Source organism: Pinus tabuliformis, chromosome Q (assembly GCF_031772625.1).
Source record: "Pinus tabuliformis cultivar Carrire ecotype Pingquan chromosome Q, CPIR1, whole genome shotgun sequence".
NCBI classification, from domain to species: Eukaryota; Viridiplantae; Streptophyta; class Pinopsida; order Pinales; family Pinaceae; genus Pinus; species Pinus tabuliformis.
This window is the reverse complement of record NC_142296.1, coordinates 426,936,044-426,955,420: the sequence shown is the minus strand read 5'-3', so window position 1 is coordinate 426,955,420 and position 19,377 is coordinate 426,936,044. Positions and strand designations below refer to the sequence as shown.

Sequence of the window (19,377 nt, the reverse complement as noted above, 5' to 3'; positions counted from 1 at the left end):
ATTGCCCCTGATAGTTTCTGTTTGACGTTTGTCCCTGCTTTACCTGATGATCTTCCTTGTGCTCTTGCTCATTTCTTCTTGCTGCATCAAGATAACTTTTTGAAGTGGATGCTTGAGAAGTTTCTCCATTATAGCCCAGACCTGTCTTATTTAGTGGAGACCGCTGCACACTGATAATCTCATTCAATGTTTCAGATCCTTTGACAAACTTGAGATTAATAGTTTTTGTTTTCTCAATTTCTTTTCTAAGACCAACAATTTCACCTTCTAATTTTTCAAGATGTTTTTCCTTTTCATCAATCTGAAATTGTAGAGTATCAATAATCATGTTCTTTTCTTCTATACATCTCTTGAGTCTAGTAATTTCATCATAAAGGTTATCCACATCTACAGCATCCTCATAATCATCATCTTCAAATGCCATTAACAATCTATATTTGTTACCTTGTTCATCTTCATCACTGTTTGATAAGCCATCACTATCTTCATGGGTGTAGTAGCTTTTCTTATTTGCACTTTGTTTCTTGTTCCATCTAACTGGTTCCTTTCCTTTATCCTTATAAGAGCATTTTGCAGCATAATGACCTACTCTTCCACAAGCAAAACATTTGAAAGGTAGCTTACCTCTGAACCTTCCAGAACCTCTTTGAAGATTTCTGACAAAATTTGATTCTTCTTCCTCTTCTTCTGGAACATGACTTGCTTCATAGTGATCTTCTTTGCCTGATGCTTTAAAGGCAGCTTCCCTTCTGTCTGATGGACCTCCCTTTCTCATTTCATAAGCAGTTAGAATTCCATGCAGCTGAGACATAGTGAGAACACGAAGATTTTCCTTTTCTTCTACTGCAGATACTTTAGATTCAAACTTGGGGGATAAAGATCTTAGAATCTTTTGAACTACTATAGTCTCTTTTATTTCTTCACCCAAATTTTTCATACAATTAACAATCTCATCTACCCGAAGAAAATAATTAGCCACACTTTCATCATTATACATCTTGAGAGTCTCATATTGAATCCTGAGAGTTTGAAGTTTAGCTTCTTTTACCTGTTCATCTCCTTCATAGCTAGTGATCATTTTGTCCCATATCTCTTTTGCTGATTTGAAGTGCATGACCTTCATGAACTCTGTTTGAGATATACTTCCTAATAGAGTACTGACTGCTTTTGCATTTGTTTCATACTGCTTTTTCTCAGCTGGATCTGTAGGAGTAGCTGAAGGAAAGGCATAGCCTGATTCTACAATGTTCCAAACTTCTGTACCAAGAGATTGAAGATATGCAGTAACTCTTACCTTCCAATAATTGAAGTTTGTCCCATCGAAGACGGGTGGCCTGATTGATGCTTCTCTCTCGTAGTTGCTCATGATGAACGATCTACCTTCAAGCGATCAAGCTTTTCTGAAGGACCTGCTCTGATACCAATTGTTGGAAATAATACTGAGAGGGGGGGTGAATCAGTATTATCTAGCAATTTACCAAATCTTCCTTATTTGATCTTTTGAATTATTCTTGCATATCAGTACCATAAAATAATGAGCATGAATAAAGAAAATAGACAGTCACACCAAATAACACAAGATGTAAGGTGGAAACCCAATGCGGGAGAAAACCACCTGCTGCAATATGTCTCTATCTTCTTTCAAGAAATTCTTTTTACAATGATTTTGTACTGGTGCAGTCCTTTACCAGCACGCAGGCTGCAACCTGCAGAGAGCTACAACTCTCTCTCATTTTCCAGTCTCTCCTGGAAGGGAGCTACAACCCCCTACTTCTTTTCATGAAGAATCAAATGATCAACAAGTATACAACAGATACAGTCCACTACAGATATCAGATCAGTAATTACAGAAATAACCCAGAACACCTTATGAACAGAAATATACAGTCAACAGATCATCTTAAGACAGGGACGCATATTTTCTTTCTGTGACCTGCGACTGGACGCAGTCTACCTTCCACTGTTCTGCGTGCCGACGCACTGTTCCTCTATGCTTTGCTGCGACCGGCGCACTCAGAAACACTATCGCGCCGCGTCTTTTGCTTCAGAGACGCACCCAATAACACAGTCGCGCCGCGTCCTTTGCCTCAGAGACGCACCTGAGCCTTTACTGTACTGCGTCCCGGCGCACTTTCCCTTCACTGAACCTGCGTCCCTTCAGATATAAAAGATATGAGGACTTCAGAACCAACCCAAACACTCAGATCCACAGATCTGATCATGCGCCATAGAGATCACAGTCCATTAGAAGATTCGCCTTCATAGATCTGGACTAGATCTCACCAAAAGATGTTCAACCAAGATGATGCATAATCCAAATGAACTCCTTTGCTTTATATAGGCAAGCTTCTCCCCAAAACATGGAACAAAACCACGAGCCGACACCATAGAAACACAAAACCGTCGGCTAGATACCACACAAGAAACCCCCACGTGCTTTTCTCTGCCTTGAAATGTGTGCACTGGGCGGACGCACCTCCTGAACGGCTGGCCTGCGTCCCTGGACGCGGGTTCTGTATGGTATACCTGCGGGGACGCACTTTCTGAACATATTTCCTGCGTCCTTCTTGATTTATCACCTGAATGGGTTTGCCATCAAGGACAACACCTGAATCATAATGCCAACACTGGCTATAGGAGGTAACTAAAAATGACATGAGCAATTCAATAACTAACTTGCAGAAAAATAAACTAATATCAAACTACACATTCATACTTCAATACCTCACCATTTGACTCACTCTGGCTATAGGAGGTAACTGAAAATGACATGAGTAATCTAATATCTACTTTGCAGAAAAGTAAACTTAAAATCAAATCACATCAATTCATAGTCTGATCCCTCGCCATTAGTCCCGCTATGGCTTTCGGAGGTAATCATCAACAACTTGAGCAATCTGATATTTAAACTAACAAAGTAAATGAATAAGATTGAAATCAAAACATAACTGAAATTGAAAATCTAAAAAAAAACAAAGTCAATAGAGAGGTAAATCTCATGTCACTATTTGATGCAAAAAAATGTAAAGAAAAAAACTAATCTACAATCAACCGGTTGAACACACTTAAATGAATTAAAATTGCATGAATGGAAAATCTAATCTATCAAACTTAAAAGCAATCAAATGACATAATGAAATCAAAGAAAAATTACAAAATGAAATCTACTCTACTTTACATTCTAATGTGCTCCATGACATCTACTTCACATTTCCTTCCATGTTGAGAACATCAATGCTTTATTCAAATTCTTCAAAATTACAAAGTACAACAAAGCTCTCCAAAGCTTTCAAGAGCCATCAAGGAAGAACTACAAACTCCAAGCTAAAGAACTCTAAACTGAGACTTAAGAACTAACAAATGAAGGAGAGAGATCTCCTATTTATACAGAAAGATGAGAAGCCATCTCATTAATGAGAGTCCATGAATCTCTCCCTCTACCTCTAGAGTCCTAATCAAATTAGGAACTGATAAGACACATATCTTCTTAGAATTGCAATACAATTAGGAGATGTGACACATATCCTCATGATCCCATGATTCTTTCCACTCAAATTCGAATTTGGCCTTAGAGTGCCACATAAGAGTCTTCTAGAAGCCTTATTTCAACCTACACATGTAAACAATCTCAATCCATTTGTTAAGTATAAGCATATGCACATTATTTTCTAATTTTTAACCACAAATTCACTTAAAAGGCTTAGAATTAATAAATATTGGAAAAACATAAATGTGGCCCAATGATAATGAAAGTGGGATGAAAGTGGTGACATAGTAGTGAAATGGAGGTGAGGTGATATAATGGACATAATAGTGAAAGTGTAATGGAAATGAATGACATTTTCAAGACTCAACATACCCCCTAACTGAAGCTATTGCATGTCCTCATGCAATATATATTACATTAACTCTTTTGATCCTTGAGCTTTGGATTAACTTTGCATGATATCATTTGATAACTTCATATTTTTGCAAAGTATTTTACTTGAATTGCAACATGGTTGGCTCTTGTGTTACAACCATTTTTTTTTTGGTTGCAGCATTCTATTTTGATCTTTGAACTTTGCATAATGATATTTTGATTATTGTTGCAAAGTATATCTTTATGATTATTGTTGCAACAACACCAAAATGTTTGGTCAATTTAGTGTGTCCTAAATTGCTATATAAATTGTCAATCCGGGAGTCGTAAATTGCTGAAGTGAGGTGCACTATATATGCAAGATAACCGATTTCTTACTTCTTTGTTGTTTTTTATTTTTGGTTTGTTTTTTTTTTTGTTTATCTTTTGTTGATTCCCTAATGTGAGATGGCAATTCTAAAAGTCAAGTATAGATATAAGTGTTCAAGGCAATGGTGACCTTTAAAATAATTTCCGAACTTCAAAGTTTTCAAAAAGGTTTTCAAACTTGCAATGATGAAATCAATTCCTAAGAGAAAATAAAAATGTACCTAAATTCTAATTAAACCAAACAGTGAGCTAGTGACTATGAAACCCAGTATCCTTGCTGATGTATAAAAAGAAATTGAACTCAAAGAAATTCAAAAATTGCAAGCAAAGTAAACTAAATCATATTACATCAACTCATATTCTGACCCCTCACCATTCGACTCACTCTGGCTATAGGAGGTAATCATAAACAAATTGAGTAATCTGATATCCAATTTGCATAAAATGAAACTAAGATCAAACTACCCTTTCATACTTCAATCCCTCACCATTTGACTCGCTCTGGCTATAGGAGGTAACTGAAAATGACATGAGTAATCTAATATCTATCTTGCAGAAAAGTAAATGAACAAACAAAATTGAAAGAAATAAACAGTGATGGAATTAGAACTAAGAAAATAAATCAGCAGAAGGACAAGATAATTCCATGTCATTAGTCATTAAAAAGCTATGTGAAAATGCCTGGGCTGTCTATTAGAACCTGAAATAAAGACACTGATCAGTTAACAGCATTAGAAAGCATAAAGAAAACTATAGACAACAATCAACATGAATACCATAAGCAGTGTAATATATACAAGCAAACAATTATGGCATTAGGAACGCAAAGGAATAAAGCATGAAACTATACAACAATTACAAAACCTTGGTGTGTATAGGGGCCATCTGCACAACCTCGGCCAATCAGCAATCAACCACGAATTGAGCTTAAAAATAGTGTCTTCTCATGTATTAAAATGCGGTCATAACATAAGGATTAAGTCACGGCACAGTGGGTTCGTAAACAGTCAAAAATTACATTAAAAAAGCTAGCTAATATGCGTATGAGAATGCTTTATTTATAACAGAAGATGACACAACTACTTTCCTAAAATCTGCGTTGATAAACAGACACGTGAATAACCACGTCTAGAAATCTAGCATGATGGTAGCCGTGACAATTAAATCCAAGGAGAGTGGCTGTTAGATTCGGTTCATGGAGTAGTCCACAGGTGTTAGCATGCCTCCTGAGATTTATAAATTTTCCACGCAAGTCTTCACGTGGTAAAAAACAGAGTTCTGCCACCGTAAAACTCTTAGGTTGACCACCGCTTGACTGTCTTTGACCACGGCCTTCTGTGAGGGATTCAGCTGAACCAAGAGGACACGTTCCATGTCCACATCATTTGCAACTTGCCCATGTGGCCAGATTCTCCTGTAGACACCTGTAACATAGACTTAAAAAAAAAGGTTGCGGAAAGTTGAGCTGGCTGCGGAAAGTGACAAGAGTCCGCAGTTGACTGAGCAAAAATCTAGATCAAACAACAGTCACAAGACATAGTTAGGAAACCATTTTATATGCTCTTTTTAAACTAATATGCAATGATTTGACAGCTTAGGAGGTCCAGGTAAATGGGAAAAAGGCTAAAAACGTGTATAGGGAAGATGCAAGTTTGGGACTCAACATACCCCAACTGTGAAGGTGTTGCATGTCCTCATGCAACCAAAATTTTGGTCATCCCCCTTTAGTCCATGTGTTCTGAAGCCTATGCTAGTACATCCAGTCCTCTTCTCTTATTTCTTGGTGCTACTACCATCCTGGGTTTCCTTATCAAACATCTGAATTTGAGATCGATTAATTCCCTGCTCAACTTCCTGCACTTTTTCTTTAATTTCTTGTTCTTTTTCTGCCACAGTCCCAAATGTAACATAGTATTATCATGAATGATTTTGTCCACTTTGCTTTGCTCCTTTAATGCTTCATTATCTTGTTTAATGTGTCTGTTTAAAACCTCCAATTCAAACACTTCTTGTTTCAATGATTGGATTTGTGCTTCTTGTGCTCTATGACGTAGAGTGGATGATGTGCTTGGGCCTACAACTGTCTACTCTAAGGATTCGAGATAATCATACACCTCTCGCTGATTTGGATCTATTTCGGGTGTTTTCCTTAGGCTGACCTCAAAGTCTTGTTGAGGAGAAGGATTGATTTCTAATTCTGGCCGAGAAGGACTTACATCAACATCTCGAGGACTGATTTCAATATTTGGCTGAGAATGAGGTGGGCTACGACCAACTGGAGGTTTCTCGGGTGTTTCCCCACCCAAGTCAATGAAGTGGGGTCCTTTTACTTGTGTACCCTCCACTTTCCTCTAAGCCTGCTTCTTCTTCTTAAATACTGTGGGCTAGTACTCTTTTCTTCCATGCTCTATTTTCCTTTTTCTTTCTTCTTGGTTGTAGCAGCTTGTTTTCGAAGATGCACTAGTCTCTCAGACAACACTTGATAGTCTTCCTCTACAGATGGTTCTGGTGATTGGTAGACATCTTCTATGTTCCTTTTTCCTTTCAATTTCCTCTTTTTTCTGTCCTTAGTTCTTTCCTCCTTCTCTTTTTGACCAACTTCTTTAGTTTTGCTAATAGGAGAGTCTTGGATTGTTGCACTTTTTTCTTTTCTCCTACTCCTTCTTGGTGTTTTTGGTGTACTGCTTTCAGGTGCCTCAGATGGCTCTTGAAAGTAGTTTCTTACTAAAAACCATTCCCAGGTATCTTTGTTTTTCTTCAATTGGTCTTCAATTAGAATCCTCACAAGCCCATGATGATATAGATGAGGTTCTATGTCTTCTATGTTCTTTTGGACTGTTGTGTTTATCTTTTCCAAGCTCAGCAATAAGAAATAGGGCAGATTACGGGTTTGGTTCTCTAAGAAGTTCATCAATAACCTAGTATGATACATGTACATTGCTCCAAAGCAGCCTTCACAAGTGATGAACTTTTGAATGATTAATAGTAAGCTGGCCCACTCTTCTTTTAATGCATAAACATGAATTCCTTTTGTGAATACAGTAACGTCCATACCTTGGTTACGTAATATGACTCTCCATGCTTGCTCGTCCAAAATTTTGTTTTTAAACCAACGTTCACCTTCCTGGGGCAGGTCTGTAGCAGTTGCTATAGATGCTTCAGTGACCGTGAACTTAAGGTCTCCAATTTCCATTACCTGACACTATATTTTCCAAAAAAAAAAATAAAAAAATCTCTATTTCATTTTCATTTCACTCCACTCCATTTAATCTCACTCCATTTCATCTATTTCATCAATAAAAGTCTTTTTCATGACCATTTCCAAACCTTAGGGAGATAGTAAAAGAAGAGCTCCAAAAACTACTCAATGTAAACTTCATTTATCCAATTTCAGATAGCCGATGGGTTTCTCCTTTGGTTATAATAACTAAAAAGAATGGTGAATGGAGGGTATGCATTGATTACAGGGAATTGAATAAAGCAACTTTGAAGGATCACTTTCCTTTACCCTTTATCGATCAGGTATTAGATACTCTAGCAGACAAAAAGTACTTTTCATTTTTGGATGGTTTTAGTGGCTATAATCAAATTCAGGTAGCACCTGAAGATCAAGATAAGACCATATTTACCTGTCCATGGGGAAATTTTTCTTACCTAGTGCTTCCTTTTGGATTATGTAATGCACCCGCAACATTTCAAAGGGCAGTACTAGGAATCTTTTATGATCTAATCCATGATTGTGTAGAGGTCTATATGTATGATCTTATAGTTTATGGTGATTCATTTGAAGAGGCATTAGAGAATTTGGAAAAAGTCCTTATAAGATGTAAAGAAACAAACCTTTCATTGAGTCATGAAAAATGCTTTATGATGTTTACTGAAGGTATTGTTTTGGGACATCATATTTCAGGGGATGGGATTAAAGTTGATAGATCAAAAGTTGAGGTCATCTCCAAGTTGCCTATTCCAAATTGTCAAAAAGAAGTTAGAAGTTTTCTGGGATTTACTGGGTACTATAGAAGATTTATAGAAAACTTCACCAAAATAGCATCTCCACTCTTCAAATTGCTTACAAAAGACTGTGAATTCAAATGGGATCCTGATTGTCAATCAACATTTGAAACTTTGAAAACAAGAATATCTGAAGCACCCATCTTGAGAGGGCCAAATTGGAAACTTCCTTTCCATATTTCTACAGATGCTTTAGATACAACTCTAGGAGCTGTGTTGGGTCAAAAGGATTTAGTTCCTTATGCCATTTACTATACCAGTAAAACTTTGACTCCCACTGAGTTGAACTATACTGTGACTGAAAAATAGTTCTTAGCTGTTGTTCATGCAATTAATAAGTTTAGACATTATATAACAAGCTATGAAACTTTTGTCCATATTGATCATTCTGCGATTAAATATCTAATGAACAAACCTGTTACTAATGGCAGAGTTACAAGATGGCTCTTACTTTTACAGGAATTCAATATTACTGTGTTGGATAGACCAGGGAAACAAAATACAGTAGCTGATTTCTTGTCTAGGATCCAAAATACTAAAGAAGATTCTCCTGTAGAGGATAATTTTCCAGATGAATATTTATTTGCAGTAATTACTAAGACTCATTGGTATGCAGATATTGCTAACTATTTGGTTACAAGGAAACTACCTCCACATCTATTTCCTAGTGAAAAAAGAAGAATTATTCAGGAGAGTTCAAAATATTCATGGATTTCTAATGAATTGTTTAAAACAGGGCCAGATTGTGTGATCAGAAGATGTGTTAGGAAAGATGAAATGCCTGACATCCTCAAGGCATGTCATGATGAACCATGCGGTGGACACTTTGCTGACAAAAGGACGGCCTATAAAATCCTTTCTTTAGGATATTATTGGCCTTCCCTCTTCAAAGATACAAAAGAATATGTCAAAAGGTGTGACAGCTGCCAAAGAGTAGGGAAACTGACTCTTTCAAATGAAATTCCATTGCAACCAAGGGTACTCATCGAACCCTTTGAAAAATGGGCTTTAGATTTCATTGGACCCATTAATCCACCATCTAAACAAAAGAAGTATATATTGGTATGCACTGATTATGTCACTAAATGGGTAGAAGCCAAAGTATTACTTTCTGCTACTGAAAATTCAATTGTTAGTTTTCTTTATGAGGATATTTTTACTCGCTTTGGTGTCCCAAGAGAAATTGTGACAGATCAGGGAAGTCAATTTACATCCAACATGATGGAGAAGCTGATGGAAGAATACAAAATCAAGCACAAAAAGTCTACTCCTTACCATTCGCAAGCAAATGGCCAAGTGGAGTCTACAAACAAAGTTATTGAAAGAATCATCACCAAAACTGTTCATCTACACAGAAGAGATTGGGCAAAAAGGCTTCCTGAAGCCTTATAGGCCTACAGAACCACATGGAGGAATACAACAGGACATTCTCCCTATGAACTTGTTTATGGGAAAGAAGTCCTGCTCCCCATTGAGTTTCAGGTCAAAACTTTCGAGATGGCAGTTCAATTGGGGATGGATCTATCAGAAGCCCAAAAGCACAGAATGGAGCAGTTGAATGAGCTGGATGAGTTCAGACAAGAAGCAATCCTAAGAACTGATCTCATTCAACATCCAAGAGTTAAGTGGCATGACAGATACATCAAAGAGAAAAAGTTTCAAGAGGGAGATTGAGCATTACTATTTGATTCCAAGTTTAAAGACTTCAAAGGTAAATTTCAGTTCCATTGGCTTGGGCCATATGAGATTGACAAAGTCTTTAGCAATGGAGCGGTAAGAATCAAGACCATTGATGAATTTCAAACTCCTCTTATTGTGAATGGCCACATATTAAAGATTTATCATAAGCCACTCTCAAAAAAGGAATTTGTCAAAATGTTTCAAGAGAATTCTTCAATAAGGTTGGTGAAGAAGAATCCTTCTTCTCCACCAGCCTAGCCTTTGTTCCTTTCTGTTTAAAAAAAAAAAATTGTATAAGCCTGAAAACCAATCACTAATTGGCAGTCTTATACAGAAAATGTAGAGTGAAAATCAGGAACACCTGACACTATATTTTCCAAAAAAAAAAAAAAAATATCTCTTTCTTTCCCATTTTCACTTCACTTCATTTCCATCCCACTCCATTTCATTTTCATTTCACTCCACTCCATTTCATTCCATTTCATCAATAAAAGTCTCTTTCATGACCATTTCCATTTAGTTAGTTATTATCTAACTATCTTTATTCAGCCAAGTGGTTGCTGTGTCAGTTTCCGCAGCTGGAATCAGTTTTCGCAGCCAGAAGCAGTTTCCGCAGCCACCACTCTGTTTTTCAAATTAACAGTCAAGATGTTAGTTCAATAATCATGAAAATGCAGGTATGACTGAGCATATGTTATGAAGACATGGAGCATCTAAAGACATCAATAAGGAGCAGTTGATTAAGGGCTAATGGACAACAAATGGCAAAGATTCCAAGGTATGAGTAAAAATTTCTTTCAAATAGCAATCAAAGGCACAATTTTGCATAGTTATTAAACCTTAAAGCTCCACTATATGCAATGATTACCACGATAGCTCCATTACCATTCCATGACATTCCTCCATGAACCATGCATTTATTCCCTAAACAGTCTCATGATTAATTTTCGGGTTTAACTCGTAGTTGACTGCACTTTCACACTCCACTTGTAATCATGAGATGTGACCCATTTAATTACGGCTCCTCTCCACCGCACTTTTCGCAGCCATTTCATAAACGTGTAACATCTCCTACGCAGCCGTTCAGTTCAAAAATTCCGACTTCACTTCACTACCCTGCCATTTTGTTAAAGCCACACCTCATTCACATACGTCTTCACTCCATTTTGTGAACTCACCTCGGCTGCCTATCCTCTGTTTCCATTTACAGTTCCTAAACACTCCCGCTACCTATTATCCACCTTCCATTTTCAGCCACTGTTTTTTCTCCATAAACCATGCAACCTAGCCGTCTTACCTATGCTAAACCCTCACACGCAGTTGAATTTCAGTTGAATTTCAAACAGTGGAAAGGATGAGACGGTTATTGAGGGTAGAACCGGAAGGGCCTAAGTTCTTAGAAGGATACCCTCAAGTAAAAGACTTGCTGAAGAAGGCAAAATGGCTACATTTCATTCAAAAATTTAAGGGCCACAATAAGGAGATAACAAAAGCTTTTGCAAGGTCTTTCAACGGCCAGGTGGTGGAAATTGGAGACTTAAGTTCACAGTCATTGAAGCATCCATAGCAGCTGCCACAGACCTGCCCCAGGAAGGTGAACGTTGGTTTAAAAACAAAAGTTTGGACGAGTAGGCATGGAGAGTTATATTACGTAACCCAGGTATGGATGTTATTGTATTCACAAAAGTAATTATTTTTCATGCATTAAAAGAAGAGTGGGCCAACTTACTGTTAATCATTCAAAAGTTCATTACTTGTGAAGGCCGTTTTGGAGCAATGTACATGTATCATACTAGGTTATTGATGAACTTCTTAGAGAACCAAACCCTTAATCTGTCCTATTTCTTATTGCTGAGCTTGAAAAAGATATGCACAACAGTCCAAAAGAACATAAAACACATAGAACCTCATTTATATCATCAAGGGCTTGTGAGGATTCTAATTGAAGACCAATTGAAGAAAAACATAGATACCTGGGAACGGTTTTTAGTAAGAAACTACTTTCAAGAGCTATCTGAGGCACCTGAAAGCAGTACACCAAAAACACCAAGAAGGAGTAGGAGAAAAGAAAAAAGTGCAATAATCCAAGACTCTCCTATTAGCAAAAGTAAAGAAGTTGGTCAAAAAGAGAAGGAGGAAAGAATTGAGGACAGAAAACAGAGGAAATTGAAAGGAAAAAGGAACATAGAAGATGTCTACCAATCACTAGAACCCTCTGTAGAGGAAGACTATCAAGTGTTGTCTGAGAGACTAGTGCATCTTCGAAAACAAGCTGCTACAGCCAAGAAGAAAGAAAAAGGAAAACAGAGCATGGAAGAAGAGAGTACTAGCCCACAGTATTTAAGAAGAAGCAGCAAGCTTAGAGGAAAGTGGAGGAAAACACAAGTAAAAGGACCCCACTTCATTGACTTGGGTGGGGAAAAAACCGAGGAACCTCCAGCTGGCCGTAGCCCATCTCATTCTCAACCAAATATTGAAATCAGTCTTGAAGATGTTGATGTAAGTCCTTCCCGGCCAGAATTAGAAATCAGTGCTCCTCCTCAACAAGACTTTGAGGTCAGCCCAAGGAAAACACCCGAAATAGATCCAAATCAGCAAGAGGTGTATGATTATCTCGAATCCTTAGAGAAGACAGCTGCAGGCCCGAGCACGTCATCCACTCTGCCTCACATAGCACAAGAAGCACAAATCCAATCATTGAAACAAGAAGTGTTTGAATTGGAGGTTTTAAATAGGCACATTAAACAAGAAAATGAAGCATTAAAGGAGCAAAGCAAAGTGGACAAAATCATTCATGATAATACTATGTTACATTTGGGACTGTGGCAGAAAAAGAACAAGAAATTAAAGAAAAAGTGCAAGAAGTTGAGTAGGGAATTAATCAATCTCAAATTCAGATGTTTGATAAGGAAGCCCAGGATGGTAGTAGCACTAAGAAAGAAGAGAAGAGGACTAGATGTACTAGCAAAGGCTTCAGAACAGATGGACTAAAGGAGGATGACCAAAATTTTGGTTGCATGAGGATATGCAACACCTTCACAATGGGGGTATGTTGAGCCCCAAACTTGCATCTTCCCTATACACCTTTTTAACCTTTTTCCCATTTACCTGGACCTCCTAAGCTGTCAAATCATTGCATATTAGTTTAAAAAGAGCATATAAAATGGTTTCGTAACTATGTCTTGTGACTGCTGTTTGATCTAGATTTTTGCTCAGTCAGCTGTGGAATCTTGTCACTTTCCGCAGCCAGCTCAACTTTCCACAACCTTTTTGTTGAAGTCTATGTTACAGGTGTCTACAAGAGAATCCGACCACATGGGCAAGTTGCAAATGATGTGGACATGGAACGTGTCCTCTTGGTTCAGCCGAATCCCTCACAGAAGGTCGTGGTCAAAGACAGTCAAGCAGTGGTTAACCTAAGAGTTTTACGGTGGCAGAACTCTGTTTTTGACCACGTGAAGACTTGCATGGAAAATTCCTAAATCTCAGGAGATGTGCTAACGCCTGTAGACTACTCCATGAACCGAAACTAATAGCCACCCTCATTGGATTTAATTTTCACGGCTACCATCATGCTAGATGTCTGGACGTGGTTATTCACGTGTCTGTTTATCAGCGCAGATTTTAGGAAAGTAGTTGTGTCATCCTCTGTTATAAATAAAGCATTCTCATACGCATATTCACTAGCTTTTTGAATGTAATATTGACTGTTTACGAACCCACTGTGCCATGACTTGTTCCTTATGTTATGACTGCATTTTAATACATGAGAAGACACTGTTTCTAAACTCAATTCGTGGTTGATTGTTGATTGGCCGAGGTTGTGCAGAGGGCCCCTGTACACACGAAGGTTTTGTAATTGCTGTATAGTTCCATGTTTTATTCCTTCACGTTCCTGATGCCATAATTGTTTACTTGTATATATTACACTCTTTATGGTATTCATGTTGGTTGCTGTCCATAGTTTTTTATGCTTTCTAATGACTGTTAACTGATCAGTGTCTTTATTTCAGGTTCTAATAGGCAGCCCGGGCAATTGCACATAGTTTTTTAATGACTAATGACATGGAATTATCTTGTCCTTCTGTTGATTTATTTTCTTAGTTCTAATTCCAGCATTGTTTATTTCTTTCAGTTTTGTTTTGTTCATTTACTTTTTTGCAAGATAGATATTAGATTATTCATGTCATTTTCAGTTACCTCCTATAGCCAGAGCGAGTCAAATGGTGAGGGATTGAAGTATGAATGCGTAGTTTGATCTTAGTTTCATTTTATGCAAATTAGATATCAGATTGCTCAATTTGTTTATGATTACCTCCTATAGCCAGAGCGAGTCGAATGGTGAAGGGTCAGAATATGAGTTGATGTAATATGATTTAGTTTACTTTGTTTGCAGTTTTGAATTTCTTTGAGTTCAGCTTCTTTTTATACAGCAGTGAGGACACTGGGTTTCATAGTCACTAGCTCCTGTTTAGTTTAATTAGAATATAGGTACATTTTTTTTTTCTCTTAGGAATTGATTTCATCATTGCAAGTTTGAAAACCTTTTTGAAAACTTTGAAGTTTGAACATCATTTTAAAGGTCACCATTGCCTTGAACACTTATATCCATACTTGACTTTTAGAATTTCCATCTCACATTAGGGAATCAACAAAAGATAAACCCAAAAACAAACAAAAAATAAAAAACGACAAAGAAATAAGAAATCGATTATCTTGCATATATAGTGCACCTCACTTCAGCAGTTTACGACTCCCGGATTGACAATTTATATAGCAATTTAGGACACACTAAATTGACCAAACATTTTGGCGCCGTTGCCGGGAGTCGTAAACTGCTGAAGTGAGGTGCACTATATATGCAAGATAAACGATTTCTTATTTCTTTGTCGTTTTTTATTTTTGGTTTGTTTTTGGGTTTATCTTTTTTTGATTCCCTAATGTGAGATGACAATTCTAAAAGTCAAGTATGGATATAAGTGTTCAAGGCAATGGTGACCTTTAAAATGATTTCCAAACTTCAAAGTTTTCAAAAAGGTTTTAAAACTTGCAATGATGAAATCAATTCCTAAGAGAAAATAAAAATGTACCTATATTCTAATTAAACCAAACAGTGAGCTAGTGACTATGAAACCCAGTATCCTTGCTGCTGTATAAAAAGAAACTGAACTCAAAGAAATTCAAAACTGCAAACAAAGTAAACTAAATCATATTACATCAACTCATATTCTGACCCCTCACCATTCGACTTGCTCTGGCTATAGGAGGTAATCATAAACAAATTGAGCAATCTGATATCTAATTTGCATAAAGTAAAACTAAGATCAGACTACGCATTCATACTTCAATCCCTCACCATTTGACTTGCTCTGGCTATAGGAGGTAACTGAAAATGACATGAGCAATACAATAACTGACTTGCAGAAAATTAAATTAATATCAAACTACGCATTCATACTTCAATCCCTCACCATTTGACTCGCTCTGGCTATAGGAGGTAACTGAAAATGACATGAGTAATCTAATATCTATCTTGCAGAAAAGTAAATGAAAAAAAAAAAAACTGAAAGAAATAAACAGTGCTGGAATTAGAACTAAGAAAATAAATCAGCAGAAGGACAAGATAATTCCATGTCATTAGTCATTAAAAAGCTATGTGCAATTGCCCGGGTTGCCTATTAGAACCTGAAATAAAGACACTGATAAGTTAACAGTCATTAGAAAGCATTAAAAACTATGGACAAAAACCAACATGAATACCATAAACAGTGTAATATATACAAGCAAACAATTATGGCATCAGGAACGTGAAGGAATAAAGCATGGAACTATACAGCAATTACAAAACCTTGGTGTGTACAGGCGCCCTCTGCACAACCTTGGCCAATCAGCAATCAACCACGAATTGAGCTTAAAAACAGTGTCTTCTCATGTATTAAAATGCAGTGATAACATAAGGAACAAGTCACGGAATAGTGGGTTCATAAACAATCAATATTACATTCAAAAAGCTAGCTAATATGCGCATGAGAATGCTTTATTTATAACAGAAGAAAACACAACTACTTTCCTAAAATCTGCGCTGATAAACAGACACGTGAATAACCACATCTAGAAATCTAGCATGATGGTAGTCGTGACAATTAAATCCAAGGAGGGTGGCTGTTAGATTCGGTTCATGGAGTAGTCCACAGGTGTTAGCACGCCTCCTGAGATTTAGAAATTTGCCACGCAAGTCTTCACGTGGTGAAAATCAGAGTTCTGCCACCGAAAAACTCTTAAGTTGACCACCGCTTAACTGTCTTTGACCACGGCCTTCTGTGAGGGATTCGGCTGAACCAAGAGGACACGTTCCATGTCCACATCATTTGCAACTTGCCCATGTGGCTAGATTCTCCTGTAGACACCTGTAACATAGACTTCAACAAAAAGGCTGCGGAAAGTTGAGCTGGCTGCGGAAAGTGACAAGATTCCGCAGCTGACTGAGCAAAAATCTAGATCAAACAGCAGTCACAAGACATAGTTAGAAAACCATTTTATATGCTCTTTTTAAATTAATATGCAATGATTTGACGGTTTAAGAGGTCCATGTATATGGGAAAAAGGCTAAAAAGGTGTATAGGGAAGATGTAAGTTTGGGACTCAACATACCCCCACTGTGAAGGTGTTGCATGTCCTCATGCAACCAAAATTTTGGTCATCCCCCTTTAGTCCATGTGTTCTGAAGCCTCTGCTAGTACATCCAGTCCTCTTCTCTTCTTTCTTGGTGCTACTACCATCTTGGGCTTCCTTATCAAACATCTGAATTTGAGATTGATTAATTCCCTGCTCAACTTCCTGCACTTTTTCTTTAATTTCTTGTTCTTTTTCTGCCACAGTCCCAAAGGTAACATAGTATTATCATGAATGATTTTGTCCACTTTGTTTTGCTCCTTTAATGCTTCATTTTCTTGTTTAATGTGCCTGTTTAAAACCTCCAATTCAAACACTTCTTGTTTCAATAATTAGATTTGTGCTTCTTGTGCTATGTGAGGCAGAGTGGATGACGTGCTCGGGCCTGCAACTGTGTTCTCTAAGGATTCAAGATAATCATACACCTCTTGCTGATTTGGATCTATTTCGGGTGTTTTCCTTGGGCTGACCTCAAAGTCTTATTGAAGAGGAGGACTGATTTCTAATTCTGGCCGAGAATGAGGTGGGCTACAACTAGCTGGAGGTTTCTCGGGTGTTTCCCCACCCAAGTCAATGAAGTGGGGTCCTTTTACTTGTGTTTTCCTCCACTTTCCTTTAAATCTATTGCTTCTTCTTAAATATTGTGGGCTAATACTCTCTTCTTCCATGCTCTGTTTTTCTTTTTCTTTCTTCTTGGCTGTAGCAACTTGTTTTCGAAGATGCACTAGTTTCTCAGACAACACTTGATAGTCTTCCTCTACAGATGGTTCTGGTGATTGGTAGACATCTTCTATGTTCCTTTTTCCTTTCAATTTCCTCTGTTTTCTGTCATTAGTTCTTCCTCCTCTTTTTGACCAACTTCTTTAGTTTTGCTAATAGGAGAGTCTTGGATTATTGCACTTTTTTCTTTTCTCCTACTCCTTGGTGTTTTTGGTGTACTACTTTCAGGTGCCTCAGATGGCTCTTGAAAGTAGTTTCTTACTAAAAACTGTTCCCAGGTATCTTTGTTTTTCTTCAATTGGTCTTCAATTAGAATCCTCACAAGCCCATGATGATATAAATGAGGTTCTATGTTCTTTTGGACTGTTGTGCACATCTTTTTCAAGCTCAGCGATAAGAAATAGGGCAGATTAAGGGTTTGGTTCTCTAAGAAGTTCATCAATAGCTTAGTATGATACATGTACATTGCTCCAAAACGACCTTCACAAGTAATGAACTTTTGAATGATTAACAATAAAATGTCCCACTCTTCTTTTAATGCATGAACAGGAATTCCTTTTGTGAATACAGTAACGTTCATACCTGGTTTACGTAATATAACTCTCCATGCCTGTCATCCAAACTTTTGTTTTTAAACCAACGTTCACCTTCCTGGGGCAGGTCTGTGGCAGCTGCTATGGATGCTTCAGTGACCGTGAACTTAAGGTCTCCAATTTCCACCACCTGGCCATTGAAAGACCTTGCAAAAGCTTTTGTTATCTCCTTATTGTGGCCCTTAAATTTTTTAATGAAACGTAGCCATTTTGCCTTCTTTAGCAAGTCTTTTACTTGAGGGTATCCTTCTAAGAACTTAGGCCCTTCCGGTTCTACCCTCAATAACCGTCCCATCCTTTCCTCTGTTTGAAATTCAACTGAAATTCAACTGCGTGTGAGGGTTTAGCAGAGGTAAGACGGCTAGGTTGCAGGGTTTATGGAGAAAAAAAACAGTGGCTGAAAATGGAAGGTGGATAACAGGTAGCGGGAGTGTTCAGGAACTGTAAGCGGAAACAAAGGATAGGCAGCCGAGGTGAGTTGACAAAATGGAGTGGAGACGTATGTGAATGAGGTGTGGCTTTAACAAAATGGCAAGGTAGTGAAGTGAAGGCAGAATTTTTGAACTGAACGACTGCGTAGAAGATGTTACACGTTTATGAAATGGCTGCGAAAAGTGCGGTGGAGAGAAGCCGTAATTAAATGGGTCACATCTCATGATTACAAGTGGAGTGTGAAAGTGCAGTCAACTACGAGTTAAACCCGAAAATTAATCATGAGACCATTTAGGGAATAAATGCATGGTTCATGGAGGAATGTCATGGAATGGTAATGGAGCTATCGTGGTAATCATTGCATATAGTGGAGCTTTAAGGTTTAATAACTATGCAAAATTGTGCCTTTGATTTCTATTTGAAAGAAATTTTTACTCATACCTTGGAATCTTTGCCATTTGTTGTCCATTATCCCTTGATCAACTGCTCCTTATTGATGTCTTTAGATGCTCTATGTCTTCATAACATATGCTCAGTCATACCTGCATTTTCATGATTATTGAACTAACATCTTGACTGTTAATTTGAAAAATAGAGTGGTGGCTGCGGAAACTGCTTCTGGCTGCGGAAACTGATTCCAGCTGCGGAAACTGACACATCAACTACTTGGCTGAATAAAGATAGTTAGATAATAACTAACTGAATGGAAATCGTCATGAAAGAGACTTTTATTGATGAAATGGAGTGGAGTGAAATGAAAATGAAATGGAGTGGGATGGAAATGAAGTGAAGTGAAAATGGGAAAGAAAGAGAGTTTTTTTTTTGGAAAATATAGTGTCCGGTGTTCCTGATTTTCACTCTACATTTTCTGTATAAGACTGCCAACCAGTGATTGGTTTTCAGGCTTATACAATTTTATTTTTATTTTTTATTTTTTATTTTTAACAGAAAGGAACAAAGGCTAGGCTGGTGGAGAAGAAGGATTCTTCTTCACCATCCTTATTGCAGAATTCTCTTGAAACATTTTGACAAATTCCT

At 37.5% G+C, this 19,377-nt stretch overlaps 1 protein-coding gene across 1 annotated transcript in view; it reads right to left on the bottom strand.

Moving 5' to 3' along the window:
* Positions 1-3,238: 3,238 nt before the first annotated feature.
* The window catches only part of LOC149220038 (uncharacterized), a 123,520-nt gene continuing 107,381 nt past the window's right edge, over positions 3,239-19,377 (bottom strand). The window contains exon 4 of the mRNA XM_089382716.1: positions 3,239-3,610. The gene's annotated coding sequence lies outside the window, so the exon portion shown is untranslated. The remainder of the gene's footprint in view (positions 3,611-19,377) is intronic.